Source organism: Diadema antillarum, unplaced genomic scaffold, assembly GCF_040938485.1.
Source record: "Diadema antillarum isolate AM-2024a unplaced genomic scaffold, OU_Dant_1.0 seq00001367_RagTag, whole genome shotgun sequence".
Classification (NCBI taxonomy): Eukaryota; Metazoa; Echinodermata; class Echinoidea; order Diadematoida; family Diadematidae; genus Diadema; species Diadema antillarum.
In genome coordinates this window covers 158,290-173,144 of record NW_027272129.1, presented here as the reverse complement: position 1 = coordinate 173,144, position 14,855 = coordinate 158,290, and the positions used below count along the sequence as shown (strand labels likewise).

The following is a 14,855-nucleotide window of genomic DNA, read 5'->3' as shown; positions in this document are numbered from 1 at the left end:
TCTTATATAGGAGGTTTCTAATTCTCGTGCAAAAAGTTACAACCTAAATCCCCTTTTCAGCCAAAACTATACTATCCTTTTAAGTTTTTATTTCCTGACCATGTAATGGTAATGTTTACATGACAGTGGAAAGCAAAAAGCATCTTGACTAAATAATGGTTTCTCAATAGAGTGTTCCTTAATGTGCAATTTCAGTTTTGTAAAAATGTTTTCCATTTGTTTGGATTTCAAGGCTGCTGGGATCTTGACTTTACCTGCCAGTCAAGAACAAAACATATTGCAGTTCTTAGTCAAGCAGACATGATTTTTGTCTTTTAGGAGCATTCCAATATCTATTTCCTGGTCAAGAACTATTTGAACACACAAGATGGTCCATTTCCTGTCAAATGCATTCAATTGCATTTTTGTTTTGTGCTTCGGAAGATTTATAGACTTGCATTATACTACATTTATCCTTGGAAGCACTGGGACTTTTAAGAAAGCCTTTTAGACATCTCACATTATTCTAGGCAGAATTTAGATTTAATTGCAGTCCTAAAAATACCTTGTGGGAAATTTAGATGCTCTCAAAAATTTCCATATTTTTGTTTACTGCAGCTTCTAGAGAAATGTACATGTAGATAAGGTAGAATAATACTCCCTCAGGTAAGTGTTGCAACTTAAAACCAAAAATTCAATCTTGTCATTCTTCTACTGCATTACCAGTGGCCAATGTATCCCTTCCATGTGCCAAATGAACCGAGAAAGACTGAAAATAAGCAACATTAACTGCTTGAAAATTTGCCAATCACTCTCCTTTGCACACAATATAATGCCATGAAGTTCAAGTTTTAAAGTAAATGAGAAAAAGCCAAGCATATCATAATTTAACTTATGACAATCCATTGTTTGCCATTGATAATTGCCTACAGGTCATTGTCTATGTGGACCTTTACAAATTATTATTATTATTATCATTATTATTATCATCATCATTATTATCATCATTATTATTATTATTATTATTATTATTATCATTATTATTATCATTATTATTATTATCATTATCATCATTATTATTATTGTTATTATCATTATCGTTATTATTATTATTATCATTATTACTATTATTATTATTTTTTTTTAAATATAAATAATGTGAACTGGGCATGGTCTGAGGAGTTAAGCATGCAAACAAGGCACATTTAAAGTTAAAGTAAAAGATGCCAAGGGAGGTTTCTACTGTGCTAGCTGTCCAAATCTGAACAAATACAAGTTACTGCTGGGGAAAAAAAGAACCCTTTCCTCATAAGGCCTCTGCCTTTTAAGGTTGGCGAGCGACATGGCGATAACAATCAAATGTTTGCTTACTCTATCCCCATACCTGGAAGATGACGCTCACAGATGGAATAGCAAAACAAAATTGCTGAGTTAAACGACATTTCAGGTAAAAGCACTTTCTGAGCACTGCTAGCTGCAGCTATCATGTGAAAGGACATGTGATGTTTTTCGTTCCTTGAGATGGAATTCATTTCAAGCTATATGTACTTGGGTGACAAATTGGCAACAACCTAAATCAGCCCCAATCCTGTTGGGTCAAATAGCCGATTTAAAGGGCATACTCACTTTATATCTTTGAAACTTTTGCTGCACAAAACACATTTGCCTTGTTTTCAATCATTCTTTTGACATGCACACAAGATGTGGCAGAATAAAACAGCATGTTACCAGATTGTTCTAACCCTAGTTATGATATATGTAAAATACTTTTGAAGTTTTGATCACATCCGTACTATGCATTGTAGCAGTGCATGGTGACTGGTGACTGGATTCAAATGTTCTGACGACAATTGCATGTGAAAATAAACAACCACCGTAATCAATTTTCAGATAGATCAGACAATACAGTCATGTTAAGTGGCAGTACATTGAGTATTTCCCATTAGACATACTGGTCAACAGATTGCACCATATTGATGTGAAGTAGCTCTTGGTCCTGAAGCCCTGGTCCAGAATGATTACAGGGTTATCTTTAAAAACCAAGGGACATTCATATGAATTAAGAGACTGCACTCTAAATGCAAACTTGATCTGCAACCTATCCACTGAGGAATAAATGAAAGGAGAAGATCTCCATCACAGCGGAACACTTTCCAAAGAGCAAAATTGCTTCACTTGAAGATGTCAATCACCCAACAATTACTTATAAAAGCCCAGGAATGTCACTTTATTCTGATTCCATTATGCACACACAAAAAACCCGAGCAGCCGGCTGATGGGGAAATGGTACCTTTACCAACTCAGCAAATATGCTTTGTATGGGTTCAAGCACATAAAAACACCAAAGAGAAGGAGAAGGAATAGAATCGCACCCCGCGTTCACATTGGTCCCCGCGACGCGGGGACAGCCATAAGAGATCTTATCTTTTTTACGACTGACCGTTCACATTCTGTCCCCGAGCTGTGGGGGCAATTGGGGCTTGGGGCGAGCTCTGCCAGGCATAGCGCATGCGCACATTTGATGACCACAGCTGGACGCTATCAATTTCGCCCCAAGGTCACTCTCCCCTCCAAAACTTGTCCCCGTACCCGACTTGCTTGGCGGGGACGGGGGGGGGGGGGGGGGGGGGGACAAGTCCCAGTGAGCGTTCACATTATAGTTTTGGAGGAGAAAGTCCCACAGCTCGGGACTTTCCCCGCGTCGCGGGGACCAATGTGAACGCGGGGTGTGATGGAATTTGCAGGATAGAAAGGAATTCCGAAGTCTTGTCCAACTTTTCCACTCTCCGTATTCACTCCCCAATGAATTTCCATCAATCAAGATATGCCACTTATCTGTTGGACACTGTCTGTCCTGACCACTTACGGGAAACACAAAGTATCAGCAACTTTCTCATCACAGGATACAACAGAAAGTTGACATTAACAAAATGTCTTTGTTTCATGAGCTACCAAAAATAATTTTTTCTCAGGGGAAGCATCCACCACATGCACAGCATACATGGGATCATCAAAACATGAAACACTGATTTGCAAGTGTTATTCACTTTTGTGTCATTTCATCTTTCGAATCAGACACATTTTTTTTTCTCTCTTATGAATTACTATGGGGAAGATGCCTAAAAAATGCTGAAAAAAAGTCAAAAGCAATTTCTTGAAACTACTTCCGTCTGTTAGCTCGAATCAAACACTTCAGCAACATTTGAAATGTGGTACTGCTGTACACAGAAGCAGTTCCACAAAAAAAGCTTGCCAGAAAATTTCAAGTATTGTAAATAGTTACTGCTGCCTCAAAGTTTTCCATATTCAAGATATATTTAGTGATGTTACCTCTTTGAAAGCCATCCTTGTTTACTCACCATTGAAATACCAAATATCCAATCTGAAATTGACAATGCCTTCAGAGGTAGCAACAAAGTGAAATATCTTCTGAAATTTGTTTCATTTGATGTCATCATGTGGTTTCTTCAAACGAAAATCTGTCTAAGCAACACTAAACAAGAAAAGAAAAGATGATTATTTTTTCTAATGCCAAGAGATATAAAAAATGCTCTGCAAATGAAAGGAATTTCCTTTAAGACTTTACATTAATAACGTGATCTCAAACATGACCTAAAACTGTTCAAACTGTAAAGTGAAGAAAATGAGAAAGAGGAGCAATGACTGTAGGCAGACTTCAATCATAGTTTGTCCTCAAAGAATCAAAGGATAAAAACCATCTTACCGAAAGTATTACTTATTACACCCATTCCTATCCCAGAGAATATACCCTCCCAGAAAAGGGTGGAGACTATATTTTTCTTCTTGTTGGTGGCTGCTTCAAACACCATCTTATCTTTCTCCAAGACGGTAGCAACTTGCTTTTGGGGAATTAGGCAACATAAGATGGATAAACTATGTTTTCTTTTACAAATTGTAACTTATCTCGGCCTTTAAATGTCTCACATGGGAAGTCTCAATATGCTTCATGTATAATTCTGTAGGATCTACAAAACAATCCCAAGATTTGACTCCCTGCTTCTTTCGAGGATGGCTGGAAACTCCGCAAGAGATTGGGGGACTTACCCCTCTCCTTCCCATATAATCCAGTCAACCTCTGACATGACGCTAACAAAAGATGGCAGTTTCCGCAGACAGGAAATGAGTGATGGGATTGCACAATTTATCTCTTAACTCACTTTGCTATGTCTATCTTTTTTTCTTCTACTCAGGAAGGACAGGATTCTTCACAATCATCTAGCAGTGGCATTGGGCTTTGCTCTGAGGTCACGTTCAAAATCTACAAATATCAATTAAAAGTCTCACAGCAAAGGACATAATTTATCTTGAAACATTTCACAGCTTGCCAAGAAAACTGTCATTACAACTGGTGTTTCTATGAATAAAAGTGAGAAAAGAACCCATTGAATAGCTCACAGAATTTAACAGAAGATTGTATATTTTATGTAGGGCAAAGAACAGAGATGGTAATAGCAATGTCACTTATTTTCTAAGGTATATCTTAAATCTACTTCTCTTCCAGGAACATGAAACAAAAAGGACAAACCTCCCAATTTTGATAGAACACAAATGACATATATGCAACAGCCACTGCCTGACTCTTAATAACAGAAATTAACATTGCTCTCCTCACTGAATGGTACCTTGGCAACGAAAAATGTCTTGTTTGTTAGAGCAATGTACTAATAAGTATATTCTCTAAGCCATTTAGGATAACATATACATAGTTGTATGTCTTACACTGTGTGGTTATGTTTGCTTAGGTTGTTTAATTTGAAAGTTTTAACAGGTGGTTTTTGCATTTGTTTTTCAGGCAAGTTCAAGACTGGAATGGACCTATCAAATCTGATGACATTCAGGGAGCAGCCTAGTCCACATGAAGCAACATTGTAGCTGGGGTTGGCAATTTCCTGCCTTGGACTAACTTTGCAAACATTGCAGTAACTACTGCCTCTGGAGTAGTTCAAAGAAGAACTTTTCTTGGTATATCGTATGCTCACAAGCCCCCCACCACTTGGCATTGAAGTACATTTGTTGTGGTCTATTTCTTTGGTGTAATCCTTCATAAAAAATTCTGTGGTCCCATTTCAGCTGCATGCTGTCAACAGTTTACCTATAATCCTGGGACACTAAAAATTACCAAGAATAGGTTAATGACTGGACAAAGGTCTGTGTATGGAGATTAGGACCTGGTCTATCTAGCTGGAACCATGTCCAAGGTGGTCTGTCTCATTCATGAGCTATTCTCAGTGAATGGATACTTGATTCTGGGACCAAGCAGATGAACGACCACAACAATGAAAACATGTCTTGCCTTTAGGACCTGTGTGCTAGAACTTCAAGGAGGATCAAAGTCTTTTCTTGTGAATAGACAAATGGGAGAAGCTTAATAGGGAGCTGAAAAAAAAGCTGGTTTTCATCCTACTGTCTGGTCCTGGATGGAACAAATGAGATAATTGGCTACTATAGAGGACTAGCACTGCATGTTCAGAGCATTATCAATCAAGAGAAGAACTGCAACCCTCCATATTCCTCAGAAGGGAGCTATCTGTAATGTTAACACAAACAAGTTGATAGCGTCCTCTTTCTTGCAAGTCAAAATACTCATATTTGGAATGATTTAAGACTACATTACATTAAAGTTAATCCCATAAATTTAAAAATTTTTGACTGGTTTATTTCTTGAAAACACATGAACATTGGAACCCCCTTAAAAACATGTATATCTTAGCCTAAACACAACATTATGATGAATTTAAGCTCATATCCTCATACAAACCTTACAACCATCTGACACTGGCCATACAATCTTGTTCTCAGCCTTAGCTTCTTGCTCCCCTTGATACAGATCACAGACCCTCAAAGTTGCTCTCTTCAAAAAGTATTTGCCCCCTCAGTCTCATCGGCTTGATCCTCAGTTCCTACACGCACCACTCCCCTCCATACTCACTGGGTGTGTTGGGAGGGGAGGCGGGATTATGTCACTATCTGCCCCGCCTCTTTTCAAGGAAATCAGAAGGATTCTGTTCTTCCTCCGCAGCCTTCATGTGCTGGCTAATTCCTCTTAGTTGAACTTTGCTAAAAAACTAAATGCTAACCCTCCACCTAATAAAATTTTGGTGATCACATTATCAGGCGATTTTATGAATGCCAACAGAAGAAGAAAGGGGCTGCTAGAAAAGAGGCCTAAAAATAAATGTCAGTTCATGTTCCATTCATACTTCAAAAAGTTCCTCATACCCACACTAAGTACATGCATTATGGTACTCTTCTCATTCTAAAAATCTTACATAAAAAAAATAAAAAATAAAAAATCCCTTCTACACCAAACCATCCTGTCTACCTTCATGTCTGCCTTCTCTATGACTAGCTCAATCTTCTAATCTATGGACAATGTTGAAAGCAGTAACCATGTTAATTTGTTTTGGTTGCATGAATGAGTACCTCTGATGTCAATAGATGTTATACTTTTTCTTCTTTGGTAAGACTGGAATGTGATCGATGCCAACACTCTTGCTATGAAACATATGTTCTACTTTGCATCAATTCATTGAGGGCAACATAATATCTTGAAAAAAAAGGGGGGGGGGGGAGAAAAAGTGGTCATTACAAACCATAAGATATGAAGGAGATCAAATCAAAATGTAGGCTACCTTGGTTGAGGTTCATTCATATTTTCCCCATTCTTGTTTGACAATACATACTTGAGAAAACAGGAAGGTCACTTTTCATCAATGGAGGGTCAGTAGAGCCTGACAGTCAGTGGTCAAAACAGTGGAAATTCCTACGAAATTTGGTTAGTGGTTTTGATATCAGTGATGAAAAAGAGCAAATATTTGGGGTCTCTGATGGCTTGAATAGATAGTTTACATATCTAACCATTTGGCAAAAACAATCAACACACTTCCGGTGGCTATATAGGTCTCAATAAAAACAAAAAATGGGCTAAAGGCTTAAACTTTTCAGATGTATACCATTGTACATTCTCTGTTGCAGATAAGGGAAATACAGGTTGTACAACATGAAAGTTATTTGAAAAGACACAAAGATCATACAAAAATGCAAATTAATTGTAAATAATATGCATTGTACGACATATTGTGAGTTTTAGCATATCTTAAAAAAGAGATTAGCAAGAGGCGCAATGAATATTGTTCCTGTCGTGGCCGACGCCATCGGATGTAAATTCAGGAGTGACACCAGCATGCATAGGTCTCTTTCTCTAAACTCCCTCTCTCTAATTGCATACATATTTGATAACAAGCAAATGAATAAATGAATGAATGAGTACATAAATCAGTCAATGCAGCCAAAATATATAGGACAAGTTTTCCAAGCATAGAATCAATAAGTGATTAAACAGTCAGTTTCTTATCAATCATGACAGTGTCAAATCTCTTGGATGAAAATAGAATGATGATGATCATTTTTTGGAAAGACTTTGGCAGAGTTAAAAATCATTAATCTGATCTGGACTACTTATCAGCTATTTCCTCTCTGGAACACATTCAAATAGTACTGGCCTGCCTACATTCTGCAGAGAGATTTCCAAGATGTCACATCACTAATATTATCAATATAATTTAATGGAGAATAAATGAAATAAAAAGGAGGTCAGAAATGACAGAAACAGCCTACATTCTCGCAAATGCCTGAAAAATACAGGAAACTGCAAATTGTTTACAGTCAGGCAGCAAAGTAAATTGATAATCCCACAGATCACAGCAACACGTCCAGTGCAATGTTGTCACCATCAAACTTCTGGTGTCAATCTCATTAACGAATAATTCCATTTTGAAACCTAATCAGCACTCATTGATGTCATATGTCTGATTCAAGCTGTCACTGAGATGGGCCATGACAATGACATTGGAAAGAAAAAAAAATGTCTGCCAATTTTTTTTTCTAGCTTGCAACAATTAGATTAGATAAAACTGTCATTATTTTTGCACTGAGTGTTTCTTTATCTTCATAATGATTACGCCTGAATGAATTTCCTTGACGTGTACAGAAACTAAACAAAAGTTTCATCACCTCTCCTTATTCACAGAGGAAGATAAACTAAAACACATAACTTTTGTGTAAGCATGTGAAAGTTTAGAAAATCACCTTCTTACTTTGGGTCCTATTTTAATTACATTTCTCTCTTCGATATTTCTCACAGTTTGAAGTCAACTTGAAATGGAGTATGAAATGCACTTTCATTATTTCTGAAGGCTAACTAAAGTATTCAACACATGTCTATCGCAAAGGACAAAGAAAGTTTAACTTTATGGCGACAAAAATAATCCTGAGAAGAAACAAAGCCACAGTTGAATTTTTCCCATTTTTTTTTCAATCTCATATTTCAGAATAACATGCACTGGTGATGCAATACTAGCTTGTATTGGTCAAGGCCCTCTGGAGACAAATTTGTGCCGATTCATGACGCAGCTCAGAGAGGGGTGATTAAATCAATCTGAGCATCCCTAATCCTTGTAATCTACATGGCGATGTTTGGCACTTATCAATGTACGCAGCAATACTGAACATCAAACTCCTTGCTCTGCACATATATGTGTTCCCATTCTGCTAAAACTGTGCTTTCATGTTATAGATTAAATGGCATCTTTTTTTTTCCCAAAGCAATAATTACAATATAGCACATACTCAATTTCTGTACATTTAATGTTTGAATATATTGTGACAAATGACAAAGATTGAGTAATCTGATCCTAACATGAAAATATCACTCAGGTCTTCGCTTTTTAGTTTCTTTAGAATTGCCAAATAATTTAAAAGCTATTTCAGTCTTACAGACCAGGGATAACCACTTTCTTAAAGTTATCTTTTCAAATCCAAAACTGCAAGGATCTACTTTATCAAATTGTGATTTCTCCTGTTCACATGCTGCATTTAAACTCTGGGGCTTGCCTATGTTAGGAATGAGAAATCCCCAAATGTGTACCTCAAAAAAATCTGAAAGTAAATCTACATTTAAAAGCATGTCATGTTTTAGTTCTTACTTGATCATCTTACAGCTGACTTGAGTCACACAATCTTGATGACTTTCAAAAAATTTGAGGAAAAGAATCTTGATTCCCTCATTCATCATTAAGATTAGTTTCATGTTCTATATTCTAATCACATTCTCACATCATTCCTTCGAAGTGTTTTCACTAAAAACAAATGTCATGTTGAGCTAGTTTGACATGTCTTCACTGCTATTTATCTTGCTTTCCAAATCATTTCTAAGGCAAGGGACATAGATATGTGCTGAAGTCATTTGAAAATGTTAACTTGCTTTTTGAAGATTTCATGGATTTTATGGCAGGATGCTTGGGGAAGGGGGGGGGGGGGTTCCACTAAATCTGTTAATGGATGACACATGTTATGATAACAAGCTGACTTCAAACTGCATGATAGAATAGGAGAAATTTAACAGAGCACATTTCTATTCCATAATATTCAAAATGAAGACATGATTTGGAAGAACATTCTTTATAAATATGGGCGTATTTCAAGATGTTTAAAAGGTATTTCTGTTTTCTATTAAGAGTAATAAAGATATACAGTGCACAGCATTTATTTTACAAGAAATTAACTGAAATATCATTCACATGAACAATAACTTCAAAAATATCATCTGATAAGGAAAATATGAAGTACAAATGCAAACCTTCATTATGCGCATTGTAGAGCTCAAATGTAATGCACTGAACACTCTTTTAGTGGTTCAGTTATGTTCCACTTACATTATTTCCAGAGATCTTATTTCAATGTGTATATTAATTTAAACACGTCAAACATTGTCAAACGTTTAAATATGTTAATTTCTCCCAAAATACACAGATTTTCTGAGAGCTCCCTCCCCAACCTTATGAGTTCAGGCTCTGAATAGAACAAACAACAATTTCACTGGCATGTACACAACTTGATTTATGTGCAACAATCTGGGGAGTCTACAAAGTAGGCTTCTGTTGAGGGACTCCTAAAATTCAATTAGACTCCTCTCATCTGTGATGGCAGAATCCATCTTGGAAGACAAGATGGAGGGGAAGATGAAAGGGGAAAATGGAAGTCTGCTCCCTTGTTGTTTACAGAGACACAATTACTCTTTCAAAACGGAAGAAGAAATCATACTGCCATAGATAAATGTCTAAAAATTTGGTACAATCAATTTCAAAACCTTCTTTAGTCTCTCTCCCAATTACTATTCCCATTTCTCCATTTCTCAATTGCTTTGTCACTGTTGACATAATAACAGTTTTAAAGGCAATGTAAGTTTTGATAGATCAAGAATACTACTATTTAGGTATTCTCTTTCATTTCATAGTGATTCTGAAAAGGCTACAAAATAATAATGTAAATATTCAGTGATAGGTTTTTAATGAAATTACTCAAAGACCAAAATTTGTGTCATGAAATTATTTGAAAATTATCTTGCACACTACACATTGTGAAAAACCCATGGTTCTCATGATTTCATTATCAAGGTTTAGAGTGAATGTTCACTGAAAAGTTTAAGAATACCCCCTCCCTCCCAAAAGAAAAAAAATATATATATACTGCTAATCTACTAAATTTCATCTAATATACATGTATATGTACATAAAGTTATATCAGCTGATCAATTGTTGCGTATGTACTTTAAAATCTAATCAGAAGACTTCATGATATCCTTATTTTGATCACAACCTTGACACATATAGTATATGCTTGGTTAAAAAGCAGACATAAACATGCCCAAAAATGCAGGAGGGGGAGGGGGTCTGAATGTCAAGGGTAATCATGTTACAATTTGCTCATCTTGTGCAACATACTACAAGTCACAGTTTATCAAATAATGTTTTCAATCCCCACCCTTAGATGACAATATCTTCCACTCATAAAACCATGGCTCGCGTGCTCTTCTCAAGTAATCTTCTCCCACTATGTCTGGGAGAGGCAGTATCATTTAGACACCTGATATCTCCGTCCGAGTTTTTATCACCTCTAATATTTACTTTGTTGAGGCCATTAATGAGGCCCCGCATTTGTGCAAGTGTGCTATGCTTGTGAGCCATGCACACTTGTACCCATGTACAGGGTGCTTGTCCCCACAGACGGAGGAGCGCTAAACTTTGCCCACACTTTTCTTTGGTGAACCTGCTCACATTGTTCATCCAACCATCATGATATCCCTTGTTAGGTCAGAAATAGATATTCTGAAATGACATTTCCAACAGAAAATTCTTGAAACCAATTTAATGCATATGCAGTCAGCAGGTAAATCAACAACATTTGCAACCACTTGGATTGATGTCTCTTCATGCATTCCTAAAAAGTCAAGGTTTAAATTAATTAACACTGAAATACTTGATACTGTTACAACCAGATTTTGGTCCAATTGTAAATAGGAAGAAAGAAAAAAAAAGACACATCAAAGGAAGAAATGGATTCCCAGACAGAGACAAACAATTAGAATTCTACTCTGAGATGACCTTACTTATTATTCATCTAAATTCATAATTTCTTTTAAAAATTAGTCCATCGCATGATTTTTCTTCCAGTATGTCGTTGTGGGAAATATTCAAAATTATTTCTGACTTTCGGAATGCTGTAACAGTTTTCATTCCATGTACAAACCCATTGTTGAAATGTAAAACTGAACTGGAGTAGAGGTGAAGATAATGAATTTGACTGAGAATCAAAGGCTTAAACCTTATGAGAAGATGGCTTTTTTTTTTACTTCCAAGTAGTGCAGACTACAGCCAGCTTTATGCCAGCAGTCAGGAAGATGTTACTTGACTTGAGCAAATCAATAGCTTGGCTAGCAAGAAATCATTGATTGCAACTCAGGTGTGTTTGGATACCGGGTACCTAATAAGTAGGAGCCAAACAGCCTTGAATTATCCATGGAATCATGTAGTTTACCTGCTCAAACGACTCACTACACTGCTCTTGTCAGATATTGATATGCAGTTTATGTTACTGAAATACATACATCTTAGAATATGAAATATGTGAAATATATGAAAGTTGGTGATCATGAAATACATACAGATACTACTATCACTACTATTTGAATACAAAAAAAAAAAAAAAAATCTCCCAACATCTTATTATGATAAGCTTGCAGAGGTAAATTAATAATGCAATGAATTCCAATCATCATATTTAATGTCTTCACTAATAATCTCACTGTCTTTACCATTTTCAAAGGAAAGGGATGTCTTTTGCTGTTACCGTCATAATAGCAGGGGACAGTAACTGGTTTTTTTTCTTTTAGCACTGCACTTTGGAATGAAATGGTCCACAATAAAGCTCACCACTCCTATATATATGTAATTACCACACCCCATGGCACCTACAAGATCTATCAAATATTTTGGTTTCCTGGCAGCTAAGTTTACAATTCAAAGTCAACTAATAGTTTGTGTTCTCGTTCCAGGTAAACTTACAGTAGCTTCTCATTTGAGTATCTGCAATTTATAGCACTGTTTTTGTCTTGTCTATTCTTTGATACAAGTACTAATCCATTCAACCTCAAACCACCTCCTTTCAATAATACTCATAAGTTGATGTATGACACTCCAAAAACAAGTCATATCAGGTTAATACTTTCCACTATTATGCCTCTTGTGACAAAAAGGAATAAGATCCCTCTCATTCACAACAGTCAAGTGTCTTTCATTTCATGGCCTCAAAGAAAATAGCAAAGTAAAAGTAATACCTGCACAGATAAAGTCCCTTCTTACAGATGTATCTCGAGTGAAACTGAATGAAAAACAGCAAGATAGCACTATGTTTAAAATGCCCATTTCTAAAATATTAATCTAAATGATTTGTGTATGAAAGTAAGAGTGCTAAGAAAATAGCAAACCCTACACATATTAACGTTGCCTCATACACCAACTAATGATGGCCGATTCTATGACTAAAGGTTCACAAAGACAATATCCCCCCCCAAAAAAAAAAAAAGAAAAGAAGGAAACTAAAACTAATCAGGTTGTCAGACATATGTACATACATTCATAAGCAGGATATAAAGTTCAAACATTGGCACAAATAAAAACACCCAAAATAGCAGAGCTTCTGTATGTTGTGCGCTAATATATCTATTTGCAATAGGAACCCATGGGGGAACCATGGAAACCCTTGGGTGGATAAATGTCAAGCGAAGAAGTGTCAGCATATGGTATGTTCCAAGTTGAGGAATGACTTGATTAAGTCTGTGGGCAAGACGTGGGAGTGTGCGTGTGTGTGTGGGGGGGGGGGGGGGGGGGGTAGTGCAGAGAAATAAGGGGAGTGATTAATTCTAGGTTAATATTTGAAGAAGGATCACGAGGATTGATGCATTTGGTAATAATATTGGTGGATACAAGTGAGGCTCATTCCAGGGTATTAAAAGACAGACACTGTATTAGGCACAGAATGAGCAGCTCTGCGATCATTCTGCAATTATAGATGAATGATACTTGTCTGGGAGGACCAGGTCCTATGACTGAATCAAGAGCCTTCACTTCACTTGTCTTTGCATTTAATGTCAATGTTTTCTGGAATTTCTTGGCACTTAAAAAAAAAAGTCTTTGGGTTTCACATTGGTCTTGTTCAGTTTAACAAGGAATGTTAACAATTGTTAGGATTTGACTGTGCAGAAATTTAGTGGAAATGAGTCATACTAGTTATCTAAACTATAGTAATAACAATAATAATAATAAGGTCTTATTTATCCAGGGTAGCCTCTTCAGTGTTGCCACTGCTCTACCAGAGGGCCCTGCCATTATTATTACCCTAGTGTTGCCAAGTACCCATTTATACACCTGGGTCAAGAGAGACATTGTGGGTAAAAACATCTTGTCCAAAGACGTAAGCACTGGGCAGCACTTGAACTTGGGTCCTCCGCTTGGGAGTAGGGAGTCTTATCCACTATGCCACAGCACCCAAGTGTTTTCTACTTCTGAAGGAGTCTTGGTTGCTTTGGGAATGCAAAAGGTGTATTCTACAAGAGCACAAATGCCAAGTAAAGGAGAAATAAACTATCCCTCAGGTAAACTGTCATTGTAATGACAAAATGTGCAATGATGATAGTAAGTCATTCAGAAAAAAAAAAATGAACAAAAAGGCCTACATCAGGCATCCAAACAACTGGCGAGGATACTGGCACAATATCTAGCGTCCATGACCATGATACTGGCACAATCAGAGAGCATAAATAGTTACAGTTCTGGACCAGAACTTTGAATGCTGCCCTCTACTGTTGAAAAGCAAGAAAAGCAGCAGAAGTTCTCAGTGAAAATGTTGACACCATGAAACTCTAGGACCACACACACATACTCGGTAAAATGTGACTAAAACACAAAACAGGCATACAATCTGAATCATGTCAAGTCATAATGAATAAGATGACAGAATTAGCCTGTACATTTTTTTTTTAAAATCAAAAAAGATCTTCTTGATAACCCTCCCCATTAACCTGTTGAAGACGAGTCCCGAGTATACTCAGGCAAGTGTCTATGGGAAATGCGTGTTGTGGCAATAACAAACCGTCCTCAACGGGTTAAAAAACTCGCGTATGATAAAATTTTTATTCCAAGTGAAAACTGAGAAGGCTCTGGCAGAATAGGAATGAAAGTGTGATTTGTTACAAAACAGATCATCACACTGAAGACAATAAAATCAATATTTAATTGCAAAAGTATAAAACTAACTGAAATGATGTAATTTCACAGTGTAATGTAATATTCCAAACACAAGGAAAACAAGGAGGAAATGGGAGTCTGCATCTTTTGTTATAAGGAAAAAGTCTGGTTGATCTTGTATTCCTTCTCACAAAACAGTTTTTTCACTATTTAGAGGATCTAAAGAAGAACAGAGAGCAACATGTAATTATTCATGAATCAATGTGAATGTAT

General features: G+C 36.5%; 1 pseudogene; it reads right to left on the bottom strand.

The window, feature by feature from the left end:
* The window catches only part of LOC139708703 (tensin-1-like), a 210,337-nt pseudogene that overhangs the window by 55,029 nt on the left and 140,453 nt on the right, over positions 1–14,855 (bottom strand).